We start from the raw sequence: 15,003 nt of genomic DNA on the forward strand, positions 1-15,003 counted from the left end.
CATGAATCTTGTGTTAATTGTGGCAGACAGGAAGTATGGATTAACCTAGTTTCTTTCTGTTCCAGTTTACGGGTTTATTTTTGATATCTGCTGTTCACAAGTACCTTTGCAGGTTTTGTTGTATTTCCTTTCCATGATGAATGTTCGTGAAAAATGAGTCAGCCTTATGAACTCCACCGAGGAGGAACAACTACAGCGTGAATCGTCTGCTTTTGAGCAGGTTTGCACAAAAACCAGTAAGCCAGTTTTCACAACAATATCCTCCTGACTACCAGTAGTTCAATTTGTCCTCTGTGAAGGACCTTTGTAAACCTAAATATTTTCATCTCCCTGAATGCTACTGAACTAACACCTTTTGGTCTTTAAAGAGGACATTTAGTGCTTTTAAATGGTACCTCATTTGGGGGGGGGCTCCATTGCAACAAGCATGTTTTATGGGAAGAGCAAAAGTTCATACTTTTCTTTGTGCTTATTTTTACTTGAAAATTTGTAGTTATATTTTCTTTGAATATCTTATAAACACATTAAATCGTTTCTTAGATAAATATAACTATATTTTACCACAATATTAAAAAGTTTAAGCAATGTCCTCCGTAGTGGACATTTGTAGTCACACATTTTTTTTCCTGGTAGTCAGGAGGATATGGACAAAGAATTGTGGTTTCAGGGAAATGGCGGAGGATTTGTAACACAACCAGCAAGGGAAAAGATGGGGTCCAACTTGTGACCTTCTATGCCATATTTAATAAATTTGATGCAAATAAAGCTTAATTGCTGCGATGGACTGGCGAGCTGTCCAGAGTGTACCCTGCCTCTCACCCAAAGACTGCTGGGATAGGCTCCAGCTTCCCCGCGACCCTTCATTGGACGGATAATGGATGGATGGATTGAGCTTGATTGCTCTGATGAAACAAATGTAAAAGCAACAACATCATTGTACAAAAATGTACAAAGTTTTTATAAACTTCAAGATTCTTTTTTTTTTTTTTATCTCTAAAACAGTCTCAGATCATTTTCACAGCAGGAATTTCAGCTACACTAAAACTAAACTGATGACATGCAACATCACATGGATTTATCAAGCTATTGACATGGTACAGTCATTTCAGGAAGCACTACAACATATTGTGGTTTGTTTCCAGCCACTTTGGTCTCTGATTATTAGCAAAACATTTGGCCACAAACATGTGGAAAGATTTTGTTGTCAACTTTTATCAACAGAGTAGAACTTTTGATGAGCTCACAAGCAAGGTTCATGAAAATACTTAAACCTTCATTACTCTTGTCAAAATACTTGCTAATATTTTCTGAAATCTGGCTTTTAAGTACACTGGGAAAGTGTTTAAATGGAATTATGCATCAGCTGTAGTAGAAGTGGGGCTCTGGCTGTAATTCTGGGTGCTGCACACTGAGCTGTAAGTGTATTCACAGCTCACCACTCCTTTAGTGTAACCGACAATAACATTTGCTTTGCTCAGTTTTTACATGATTTTGCATGATGTGTATGCTATTTTTGGTGTAAAATCAGAACAAACATGAGATATAAAGCAATAAGCTTACTGAGGAAACACTGTTGCTCAGTGTTAAGAGCAGCTTGTAGATCCTCTTCATATCTCTCAAAATGGAAGGTAAGTTGATCAATTCCTGGCTTCCGACACTATGTACTGGTGACCTTAAGCAAGACATTGAACCCCACTAAGTCATCCAGTGTAGTTACTGGTGTACAAATGTGTGTGATAGTTAATATCTCATAGCATAATAACAACAGAAGTGCTGTATAAGTATGAATGGAGTGTACTCATAACTAGAAAAGCTCTATTTCAGTACATTTAATAACATATATATTCTTAAGAACTTGAAATATATGGAAATATTAAAATTTTTAATAAATCAGAATATTAGGATTTGAAATGATAGTGTGTTAGGTATGACTATAAACCTGAGTAAGGACTTTTAAAAAAGGCTGAGGACAATGACTAAATACTGTATAAGATATGTCGAGAGAGGTTGATTTGCTTCTAAAATGTAAGGACTTTAGGAATATAAAAATTTTCTTCACACAAAACAGCCAAGGTCTTGTGCCACATCGTGTCTGAATGAGTAGAGACTAGGATGAGAAGAGTTTCAGTGACGGAAGGATAGAAAGTTGATCAACTTTGCAGATGTTGGTTGCATGTGGGGGCAACAGGTGAAAATATCATCACACACTGTCTTCTGCGTCTCTTCTTTTCCTGTTGGCCCTTCGGCCAAAATGTTTTTCCACATGCCCTGCAAAACTCAACATTTCTCACCTTTGTACCGTCTTTAGCTGTGTGCTGAGGGCTTTGCCTTAATTTGCTAAACTCAATCTCTTAATCTTACCTCCGTTTGTGCCTCCCTGAATGGAAAAGACATTAGTCCTCTGTTGGACCATATGGTGGATTGGACAGGTCAGAAAAGGAGCACGGGGATTTAGTTGCTCTGAACATTTTTACAAGACATGATTTTTACAGATGCTTAAAAGTTTTATTGATGATTATTCTCATTTTATACTGAGACATAGATTATTGCAGCAAAAGATGTGGTTAATGCATAAACTTTAGGTGGAAAAATTGCTGACATCCTGACCTCAAGCGAGGCATAAATAGGGAAAAATGCCTCCGCCGACACAGGCAGTCTGCACAGGCGTCTCTACCAGAAATCAACTCCCATTTGGTTTTTCAGAGGAGATGAAGGTTGGAAGGGACAATCAAGGAAAATGGATATGAGATAAAAGCAAAGTCCAAATCCAGCAGTTCCCAGTGTTCTTGATAAATCATCTATTTGACTGAAAATATGATCATTTTACCGTTTTTGATATCAAATGGATTATTGCTTTTTAACCCATTCCTCATTCAGTGAGTGGTGATCTGTGAATATGCTGATGAGCCCCATCATGTCCAGCCTCTCAGGTCCTTACAAAGTCTGGCTCAAGGTTTTGTTTTGTTGTTTTTTTTTTTTTTTGTTTGTTCCTGAGTATTTTCAGGCCAAATAAAAACTTTTCTGGCATTTTTATTTGAATCTTTAAAAAAAAGAAAAAAAAAAAAAAAAAAAAGAGAGAGAAATACATACAAAAATGAAAAACTGGATAAAGAACAGACGTTAATTTTCCAACTGTATACACAGAACAGAAATATTGAAAAATTTTGCAAGTAACCAGACTGATTTATGTTTTTCCTTCAGAGAAAAGTAATATGAGTAAGGTAATATACTGTAATAAATCAAAATTAAACAGTTGATTTTAACCTGTTGCACAGCAGAGCTGTATCCATGGAAGCAAATGGAAAACAAACAAATAAACAAAAATCCCCAAATAAATACAATCTGTTTCATTTTCTTAATGCACATGAAAACAAAATAAGGTAAAATGTCATTCTGCAGCTACTTAATGCTTTGAATTCAAATAAATAAAAAAAAAACACACACACACACACACACACTCACAAAACAATATTAGACTTTGGGTATTTTTTTATCCATTGGAGCCAATCCTGGCAGCTTATAGGCGGGAGGCCGGGTGCGACTTGGACCGGTCATCACTCTAGGGATTCAGCCAAACAGTTCAAGCAAGTTCACCAGTAAATCTCAAGATCTCACAAGAAGCCATTAAAAGAAACAGATAAATTATTAGAAAAGTGATTTGTAAGGAACGTATAGGTAAGACCCAGCTGTTTGTATGTTAAATCTGAGAAAGCAATTTCTGATTTCCAGAAGTCAGGATTCATTGGTGCTGGTTCATTTAAATAATACACGTAAAACTGTCTAACTTTTATTTCTGAGGCTTGAGGTCTGCCAAAAAAAAAAAAAAAAATCATGTGGACGTTTTTTAAGTGAAAAAGTGTGTTGTCTTTAAAGATTGTCTTTAAAAGGAAATGGGGTTATGTAACAGTCTTTTTTTCTTCAATTGTACATCATGAAGTTAGCCAAGCATCTTTCTTCTTTGTGTTTTGTGCTTAAGATTTCTAATACAGTATTCTGCCATGCAGCCAGGTTCACTTCAGACCCCCTATGAGTCACCTGCTTGTGCAATACTGCACTAAAACCCACATGTTGCTCCCATATGCGCACATACAAACAAAACGTAGAGAAATACTCCTGCAGTGCAAAGCTATGTGGTGGTTATAAGAAGTCAGGACTGGACTGGCTGTGATCCAAAAGCTGCTGCTTGATTTAGCAGTCATCCATATGAGTGTGTGTCTGTGCAGCATTTTCATACTTCTTGTGTCTGCAAAGAGCCAGCTGTGAGGTCAGCACTCAGGGACCATGCATCTTTCTTGTTGACAATGAGCTGAGTACTCATTCCAGACGTTTGGCTCATTCATCTTACTCATAAAACTGTGATGTTTTCCAGCAGGAATTTACTGGAAAATACGGAGTTTCATTTTAAAGACTAATTGGCCATTCAGTGAAAAGGAGGATTGATTATAAAGCTTGTGATTCATCCCTTGGAATTAACTTAGAAGTTTTTTTTTTTAGTCAAGTTCATAGGTTTACTGTTTCAGTGGTCAAACAAAGTCTGCATGCCATTGAACAGTATACACAAATGAAATGAAGCACTGACTACTATCACTGCAGCTTATGGTGTAAAATGAAATACAATGTGTGAGAATCAATGCTAAAAATTATTTATAATGCAACCTCAAAACTAATGCCTGGAAGTCTTTTGATTTTAAAGTCAGGAAGGAAACATTGAACAAAAATCTGTAATGCATTTGTCATGTACAGAAGTAACATGACAAGTCTGAACATACACCTGGTGAGATGTCTGTGAATTCAAAAAGAGACAGAAATGGGAATAACAATACACACATAGCATAAAAGAAGTAATTATAAATGTTTCCATCCACAACATAATTTGATGAGGTCCAATACAATTCCAACATTTTCTTGATATGGAAAAATTAAGCTAATTTATAATGCTGAAGTTTGGTTATGAATGCTTTGATACATCATACTGTCCATTGAGCATAGTAATAAAAGACACTTATTAAACCGCATTACCAGTAAAAATGGGAGACCGATTTGTACAAGACATATACAAATTTGTTCAAGCTAAACAATATCTTTTCCTGATGACAAATAGTCAAAATGTCCATAATTTCTTCACGTAGAATGGAAGATAAACTTTTAAATGTTTGGAAATGCTTCCGTGTATTAAATTATGCCAAAATAACTTATTTTTTTCTTAATGTTTTTTTTTTTTAATTCGATTAATCTGGCATTCTCTTAAATAGTCTTTAAATTAGAGATGTCCACATTATGTCCACAATAAAACATCACTTGGCCTCTCCAGAGATTGTTGAAAGTTTCAAGATGAATCTACATGCGATCAGACTTGGTCCAGTTTCCACAAGGGAGTCCAAACAACTCTGACCTTAAGCATTCTTTACATATATACATGTGCTAAAGTGTACACATTGGGATTGTGTCAGCTGTAATAAATGAGTAATTCCAGAGGTCAGTCCTTGCAGTGTTATCAGCTTGACTGTTAAGAACATTATACATTATGTGTATACATACATATTGTTATATATTTGCATAGACATGTTGTACCATGTTATACCACTAGAGGGTATCAGTGAAGGTTCTGTTATATAAAAATAAAAGGTAGCACAGAAGAAGTGTGCCACAGCAAAGTTGTGTCTGAGTCGCTCTGTGTGCAATGTAATATTGATTACATATTGGCACATTTAGTGGCCTACATAATATAAATTGGCGACGAGGTGTGTGGTCCAAAGTCATCGGTGGTGCAAGGAATGCCGCTGTGAGTCAAGTTTGGACAAAGACGAACACCCGCGTTGCAGAGGGAAGCTAAGCTAATGAGCTAACAACTATGAGCAACCCTGCCGCTGACAACGCTGATGCTGCTGTAAATGTAAACGAAGGCAGGCGCATCATGGCTGGAGTGATCGGTCATATGGATCCATTTGAAGAGGCTGGTGAACAGTGGGCAACGTACATTGAACGTTTTGAGCACTACGTGTCCGCCAATGACATACAGGCTGCTAAGAAGGTGCCCGTGCTGTTCAGTGTTATGGGTCCTAAAACGTACGGTCTACTCCGAAATTTGGTGGCTCCCACCAAGCCTGGGACGATGAACTATGATGCTATTGTTGCTGCGCTGCAAGCCCATTTCGCCCCAAAGCCGCTTGTTATAGCTGAAAGATTCCGGTTTCACAAGCGAAATCAAGGAGAGGGAGAAACGGTGGCACAGTATGTTGCGGTGCTAAAAAGACTTTCGGAGCATTGTGACTTTGGTGCTTACTTGGAAGACGCACTACGAGATCGTTTTGTGTGTGGATTAAAATGCGAAACGGTGCAGAAGCGCCTCTTGACAGAGAAAGACCTCACCTTTCAGAAAGCAACTGATATTGCTGTATCGGCAGAGACGGCAGCACGCGATGTACAGCAGTTAAGCAGCTCGCTAAAAGTGAACGCGGTGCTGGCGCAAAGAGGAGAGAGATGCCGCCGTTGCGGTATAACTAATCATACTGCTGATGAGTGCTGGTACAAAGACCGAGATTGTTACCTGTGTGGGAGGAAAGGCCACACAAAACAAATGTGCAGAAATAAAGGCAAAAGCGGCCAAGACAGGAAACCTAAAGAGGGAAAAACTGAACTGAAAGGTAATGTCAAAACAAAACGCAATGTCAAATACAAAATGAAAAAGATTCATCAAGTTGAGGCAAATGAATATGAAAGTGAAGACACTAAATCAGACACAGATGGTGATTTGGGACTATATGTGTTGTCTCAAAAAGGGAAATATTCACGCATATCTGTAATGCCTGTAGTCAATGGAAAGAAAACAGAGATGGAATTAGACACAGGCGCTGCTGTGTCTTTGGTTCCTTATGAACAGTATAAAAGAGACTGGAGCCAGATTCCACTGCAACCCACGGATATCATGTTAAAGACATACACTGGTGAGCCACTGGCACCAGAAGGAGTCATTAAAGTCCAAGTAGAGTTAAATCAGCAGCGTGCTGTTTTGCCCTGGTACGTGGTGAAAGTTGATGCTCCTCCATTGTTTGGTAGAGAGTGGCTGAGAGTTATTAAACTGAACTGGAGAGATTTAAAGACTGTATATGCCATTGAGCATGGACAAGCTGACAATCTAGAGACTGTGTTAAAGCGACACTCAGCTGTTTTCTCTAAAAGGTTAGGCACCATGAAAGGTATTAAAGCCAGATTGACCCTAAAACCTAACAGTGTTCCCAAGTTTTGCCCACCACGTAACGTGCCCTATGCTCTTCGACCACGAGTGGAGGCTGAGCTGGAACGTCTGACAGAGCTTGGGGTAATCTCACCTGTGGCGCATAGTGACTGGGCTACGCCTGTGGTGCCTGTCAGCAAAAAGGATGACACAGTGAGACTTTGCGGCGATTTCAAAGTCACCCTCAACCCTGCACTTTGCGTGGATAAATACCCAATCCCACGCATTGAAGATTTATTTGCTTCTCTCGCAGGAGGGCAACACTTCAGCAAGCTAGATTTGTCAAATGCTTATCTACAAATGGAAGTTGAAGAGAGCTCTAAAAAGCTGCTGACAATATCTACACAAAAAGGACTATTCCTGTTCAATCGCTTACCTTTCGGCGTAGCGTCATCTCCCGCTTTATTCCAAAAGGCTATGGACCAAGTGCTTGTCGGACTGCCACACACTCATTGCTATCTGGATGACATTCTAGTGAGCGGTCCTAACAAACAGACGCACCTCAAAACCCTGGATGCTGTCCTGGGCAGGCTAGAGGAATACGGCCTGCACCTCAAGAAGGAGAAATGCTCATTTTTCCAGGAGTCTGTGGAATACTTGGGCCATATTATTGACGCAGCTGGGCTCCACAAGTCACCGGAGAAGGTACGTGCTATTGTGGAAGCACCTGCGCCGTGTGATGTCAATCAACTACGTTCCTTCCTAGGGATGCTGAACTATTATGGACGTTTCATTCCTGATCTAGCCACTGTCTTAAAACCACTGAATGAACTGCTTAATAAAGAGAAGAAATGGCAGTGGACAACATCCTGTGAGTCAGCATTTCAGAAAGCTAAAGCACTCCTAGTATCTCAGGAGGTACTCACCCACTACAATCCTGATCTGCCTCTCCGCCTGGCGTGTGATGCTTCACCATATGGGGTAGGCGCTGTGCTCTCCCATGTGATGCCTGATGGTGAAGAAAAGCCGATCGCCTATGCATCCCGAACTCTCAGTAAGGCAGAAAGAAACTACGCCCAGATTGAGAAGGAGGCATTGGCGATAGTATTTGGAGTTCGTAAGTTTTATCAGTACCTGTATGGTAACAAGTTCACTCTACTCACTGACCATCGCCCGCTAACCACGATCCTGAGTCCAGTGAAAAGCACACCATCCATGGCTGCAGCTCGGATGCAGCGTTGGGCGCTCCTCCTATCAGCACACAACTACACCATTCAATACAGGAAGGGTGCATTACACGCCAATGCGGATGGACTTTCGAGGTTACCGCTTCCGCATGCTTCTATTGAGAAACCAGGAGCAGTAGAAGTATTTTACACATCGCAGTTGGACACTTTGCCATTCAGTCACACCAAGATCAGACGTGACACCTTGGCTGACCCCACTTTGTCACGTGTCATGGAAATGGTCATTACTGGTCGTTTTCCAGCTGCTAAGGACGCAGAGGAAGAGCTGTCACCCTATATTCTGCGTCGCCTTGAGCTCACAGTTCAACAAGGATGCCTCATGTGGGGTGTGAGAGTTATTGTGCCACCCAAGCTACGCCCACATGTTCTGGAAGAGCTACACTCTGCACATCCAGGTGTGGTGAGGATGAAGAGCTTAGCTCGCAGTTATGTGTGGTGGCCCGGCATAGACTCTCAAGTTGAACTCAAAGCAAAGTCCTGCCACTCATGTCAACGTGTACAAAAAGACCCTGCTCTCGCACCATTACATCCATGGATGTGGCCATCCAGTCCGTGGGAAAGGATACATGTGGACTTTGCAGGTCCATTTGAAGGACATATGTATCTGGTTGTTGTAGATGCACATTCCAAATGGCCTGAGGTGCACGTCATGGACAGCACCACAGCCAGTAAAACCATTCAAGTGCTAAGGGGACTTTTTAGTCGCTATGGTATCCCACACATTCTTGTTAGCGACAATGGACCACAGTTTTGTTCTGAAGAGTTTAACACATTCCTGAAGTCCAATGGTGTCAAACACATCCGCTCCGCGCCGTACCATCCTGCCACTAATGGCCTGGCAGAGCGTTTCGTGCAGACGTTCAAGCACGCCTTAAAGTCTTCAAGAGGAACATCGCCAGTGCAGCAGCGACTTGATACGTTTCTGTTATCATACCGCAATACTCCCCACGCAACAACAAAAGAACCACCAGCTATGCTGTTCATGGGACGCAAGCTGCGCTCTCGGTTGGATTTTCTAAAACCCAGTGTTGCTGGAGCAGTACATCAGTCCCAAAATGCTCAACAGCGACGACGTCAACAACACTCCAAGGACAGACAGTTTGATGTTGGAGAGCCGGTCCTTGTGCGTGATCATAGGAAGGGGGAGGATAAGTGGACACAAGGTGTTGTTATGGAGAAGACTGGACCAGTGTCATACAAAGTAAATGTTGGAACTCAAGGACTGTGGAAACGCCATGTGGACCAGATGCTGACCCGCCCCGAGTCAGTGCCCCAAGAGACCATTGTGAACATTCCTGTGAGTCCTCCATGGGTTCCTCAGAGTGATAGTTCCACTTCTGTTACAACTAATACATCCTACCACAAAGAGGACACTAATCAAGTTCCTGAGACCACTGTGCCAACTAAAACACCACCTCCGGAAACGCCACGCAAAGAACCTACAGAGGTAGCAGAGACTGTGAGACGTTATCCAGTTAGGATTACTAAACCACCAGTACGCTACCGTGATGAGTAAAATACTTGGTAGTTGCTATTAAGCCAATGTTTGTTCTAAACCTAAAATAACGATGATAGACATAATGGTAATTTTTCAGTTAAGTTAAAGGAAATGTTAATGACAACATATCTTGGCGGGAAGGAGATGTTATATATTTGCATAGACATGTTGTACCATGTTATACCACTAGAGGGTATCAGTGAAGGTTCTGTTATATAAAAATAAAAGGTAGCACAGAAGAAGTGTGCCACAGCAAAGTTGTGTCTGAGTCGCTCTGTGTGCAATGTAATATTGATTACATATTGGCACATTTAGTGGCCTACATAATACATATGTATATATATTGACTCATAAGTCACTTTATTAGGTTTAGCTTGCTAATAGGACCCCGTTTTGGGTTCAATACTCCTAATTTTTGGTGTCATAGCTTCACTATCTTCTCCAACCTGTTCATTCTCCTTTCATTTCATGAACAGGGCATCTAGACTATTTGATATTTTCTCTCATTTAGACCATTCTCTGTAAATCCTAAAGATAGTTGTGTTTGAAAATCCTTGTAAATCAGCACTTTTTGAAATACTCTGACCAGCCTGGTAGCAACAACTGTAATGCTGCATTCAAAGTCACTTAAATCCCCATTTTTCCTCATTCTGATGCTCAGTTTTAACTTCAACAAGTCATTTAGACCATGTCCTCGTGATTAAACACACAGTTTGTTGCTAAAATATATATGTTTGGCTGGTTTGCTATTTGTGTTAGACACACTAAAAAACTTAACTATTTTTCACGTCATGCGCCTCCTATCAACAGATAATTTGGCATCCATTTTGCATCCTACCTGAACTTTTAGCTTTCTCCAGCAAGCAAGAGACAATCTTATGATGACACTTGTTTAGTCTGTTTCTCTCTTAAATACTCTTGTGTTTCTTTACTTAATTAGTGTTCAAAACAGCCAGTGCGTTTTCTAGCATGAAGCGAAACTCCGCTGCAACATCACTGCAGCATCCCAGATGAAAAAGTTGTGTAGTCCAGTTTCTCAGCCTTGAAACACTGCTGGGTTTCAAGGCTGCAGCAGCGGGTCCAGAAATCTACAATAGATGTCACTTTGTCATCGAACAAGTCCGGATTGCACAGTTCTAAAGGTCAGAAAGTTACGCAATGTGTCTTTAACAAGCAACTGAACAGGTGCACCTAGTAGCGGTTGGTTAGTGAGCATCCATGTACATTAAAACAGATCAATGGACAGACTGTTAGTTGTGCAATTTGGTTCCTGTCCGTTCCCACAAATTAAAATGCATCCTGCTTTCTTCTCAGAACTATGACTCACTGATAAAAATTTCTCTTCAGACTGCATGAGTAACAGGAATCAACTCGACCGCGTACTCTAAATCTCCATTTCTAAACAAGACACTCCTGGTGTGTGCAGATGTAACATATAATGAAAGAGTGTGAGTCAAATGCTCAGAGAATAAACAGAGACCACTTTCACTCAACTTTTGCCCCCTTCCTGCAGAAACGTCTCATTGAACGCAGCTAAAGAACGCTGCGAAGTGTGACGCAGTCTTGTAAAGTGTCCTCCGCCAGATGGTTTGTTGTCTTTTTGAGGCCTGCACAGAAAAAAAAAACCATAATGTCTCCTCTGAGAGCTTGAACAATAAGTGTCAGTGGATGTTTTATGGTTTCTCTGAGAGACAATGGCAATGATGTCTTTACTGCCGTCACATGTTGAAAAACTTGATTTGTTAATGTGAAGAATCTCTGCTGCTCTGATGACGCAACCACTGAGAGGCTGATGCTTTACTAGAACAAGTGTGGTATTAGTTATTGTAGAAAGCGTGCTTTCCACATGCTTGGCCTATCATCTGCTTTGCTTCAGCTATTAATACTTACTGTATGTATTTCAACAGTTATGGCATCATTTCTGTCAAGCAGACTGACGGTTACAGATGGGTGGATAATTACTAAAAACAAATGAGACCACATTTACTTCAAGTCCATATTTGGTTCAAGTGGTTTGCAAAAGTTAGACCAGACAATTTCTTTCTGACACAAACAGGATGCTGTTAAATGTGCTGTGTGGGAATAATAACACGTTTCCATCTTTGTTATTTCTCAGTACCTTGTCTGCACACGGTATATCACTGTGTCTCCTATCTGCAAATATCAAAAGCAGACTGTGGCAGTTTGAGCAAGATAACGTCACAACTTCATGACTGACTGACCAGAAGACAAATTGCCTGCAAAGCATTGTTGTAGTTGTTTCTTCCTCTTCCTGGTTTCACTCAGAAAGACAATGAAAAGCCATGCTTCTGTTTAGCTAGCAGTAAAACTGGCTTTCTACACTGCTGCACCTCTCCCATCAGCTAGCTCATTTTAGTGCAGTTTTCCCAAACTTCAAAATCTGGAAACACATCCTTATTGCAAACATTAACTGTATTACAGCTCCCTCTTCATATCAGAGTATTTTATATCCATTACAATGAAATTTTGTGCTTTCTCTACTTTTCACTGATAAATGACTGCAGCACCCAAGGCTGACTGCACAGAGTTCACACTGTTGACGGCCATGTTTTTCTCTGTGACAGCCGCATTCATTTTCTCTGCGTTCTTCATGAGCTATTCTATCATACTTTTCCCAAACGAGAGGTGGAATACTTTGGGGTTAAGGGTTGACCTAAATCTAACACAAAACACTTCAGTGTTGAACCTCAGTGTTCCCTCTCTAATTGCATTGTGGGGAATGTTTGCACCGGATTTGGACAAGGATCAGAGATGTGTTGAAAATATCTCTGGTCATTCCTTTTTTTTTCTTATTGGACACACTGACTTGTTTTTAACAATCAGAAAAGTGTCTAAGTGTCTACTTTTCATTTTAATAAATGAGAAATATTGCTAGCTTTGGCGAACAGGAGATATTTAAATGACTGTTAGCAGCATGAAAGACCCCTCCAGGCAAGGAATATAACATTTATCTTCCTTTACTGAGGATGGCAACACTCACAATCTGCAGGACAAATACGGACTATTGAACAGTCCAGCATCGGGTCACATGAATGTTTATATTCACATCAGAGCCAGCGGGCGATCATACAACAACAGTTACGTTATACAATATGCGGTTCTCATTTACTATGTCAATATGACTAACCAACCAAAACACTAAGCAATATAAGAAGGTAAACGTTGCAGGTACTAACTTTACAACTGGGGTGTGAAAATCCAGTCCTTGAGGGCAGGTATCCAGCAGGTTTTGTTGTTTCCCCGCACCAACACACCTGGTTCAAATCAAATGGATCCAACAGCTTTTTATCAACCCATTCATACATTTCAGTCAGGTGTGTTGGATCATGGAGACAACAAACACCCGCAGGATACCGGCCCGTTTCTTTGGTTAGTGGCATGAAAGGGTTAATTTGACAGCAGCAACACTTCTCTAAATGTTGGGAAGGGAGAACAAAATGCTGGAAAATATGACCCACAAAAAAATCCAAGAGGAGGAGCAATTATAATAAGTCAGTGTCAGGACTTGGTCGGAAGACTCATTTCAGAAAGGGGGAGTCTCTCAGGTGTGAAGGTGGTCAGTGTCACCAATTTTAGAAAAAAAGCATTTAAAAATTGCAGAGAAATGTTAGAAAATTATTTTGCAACATGAAATTGAGACTTTGAACATTCCACCATCTGGGTTTAATATCATCAAAATATTCAACGAATCAGGAGGAATCTCTGTGTGTATGGGACAAAGCAACGTTAAAACAGGATACCTTTTATCTTTGGGTCCTTGGGAAGCTACCCAATTGTTAACATCCACCTGCAACTTTTTTTTAGATACATCGCTGCCATCAACTTTAAAAAGAAATAATATTTTCAATGAAATAAAAAATGATTCAGTTTAAACATCTGAAATGTCCTTTATGTTCCGCTGGGAATAGAATATGGGTTCATGCCATTTGAAAATATTTTAATTCTATTTTTAATGCATACACACATCCAAACATTTCGTATTAAATAAAGTATTAATTTTTTACAGTTTAGTCAAACATTTTAAAATTTTGTTTTCTTTTTAACAGCAACACCAAAAGTCTTCACACCTCCATGTCATAATGTGCTGTTATTATGTGATACGATGCTTCACTTTCTCATGATAGTAATAATCTGTAAAAATCAGACTCCCAGCATTGGATCTGAGCAGTTGTTTTTCCCACTCTTAGTTGTAGGAGTCACAGATCTGTGGCTATCTGTGCCTTTAAGTGCTTGCTGTCTTCCACGTGAGTAATGCTGGCAAAAGAGGCACAAAAGAGGCAGAAGGGGAAAAGGAATGAAGAGAAGATGTAAACAAAGGGAGACAATGAAAGTAATGGAAGAAAACTGTAAGGGAAGTGTAGCAACAACTTTTGAAAAGATCTAAAGTGTTGTTTTGCAGCGAGTGGAGATGATTAAAAGCAGGGAAATGTGCAGATTTACGAGCTCCCACCTCCATCTCCTTTTCTTTCTGTGGAGATGTGGATGGCATTTCAGATTTAAAATGGGGCCACTGGGGTTATGCATTGTTATTCCTCTCTCCTAGCCTTCACCTACCTTCAGCCCTGCTCCTCCTCTTACTGCTGCCTCCCACCTCTCCTCACCCCCACATCTGGTTTCAATCTCTGCTGAGATTACTAACGTAAGCAGTGCATCAGCAATCCCCTCTCTCAACACTTTGTGAATTTTTTGTGAATCTGTGTTGCTCATTTCCCAACAACACTAAATGACAGATTTGTTTGAGCAACCCAGCCAATTTTTTTTTAACTTTAAATCAAACTGATATTTTAAAAAAAATCATATACAGTAACAATCAGCAATGAAGTAAGAGGAAAAGTTAAAGAAACAGCAGAGTACTGAGATGAACAACAGGACACTGACCATGACCTCCAGGGGAGAAAAGTCAGAGGTCAGGAAGCAGAAGATCATGTGTGAGAGGTCACAGGTTAACAGGTAGCACAGAGAGCTGGAGGATGAAAGGTAAAAGAGTTGTTTATGGCCGCTGCTGTCGCGGAGGGCACAGAGAGGGCAGTCCTTCTATCTGATGTGTGTCTGTGCTCCCCGCT

This window comes from Telmatherina bonti, assembly GCF_933228915.1.
Source record: "Telmatherina bonti genome assembly, chromosome: 8".
Taxonomy (NCBI): Eukaryota; Metazoa; Chordata; class Actinopteri; order Atheriniformes; family Telmatherinidae; genus Telmatherina; species Telmatherina bonti.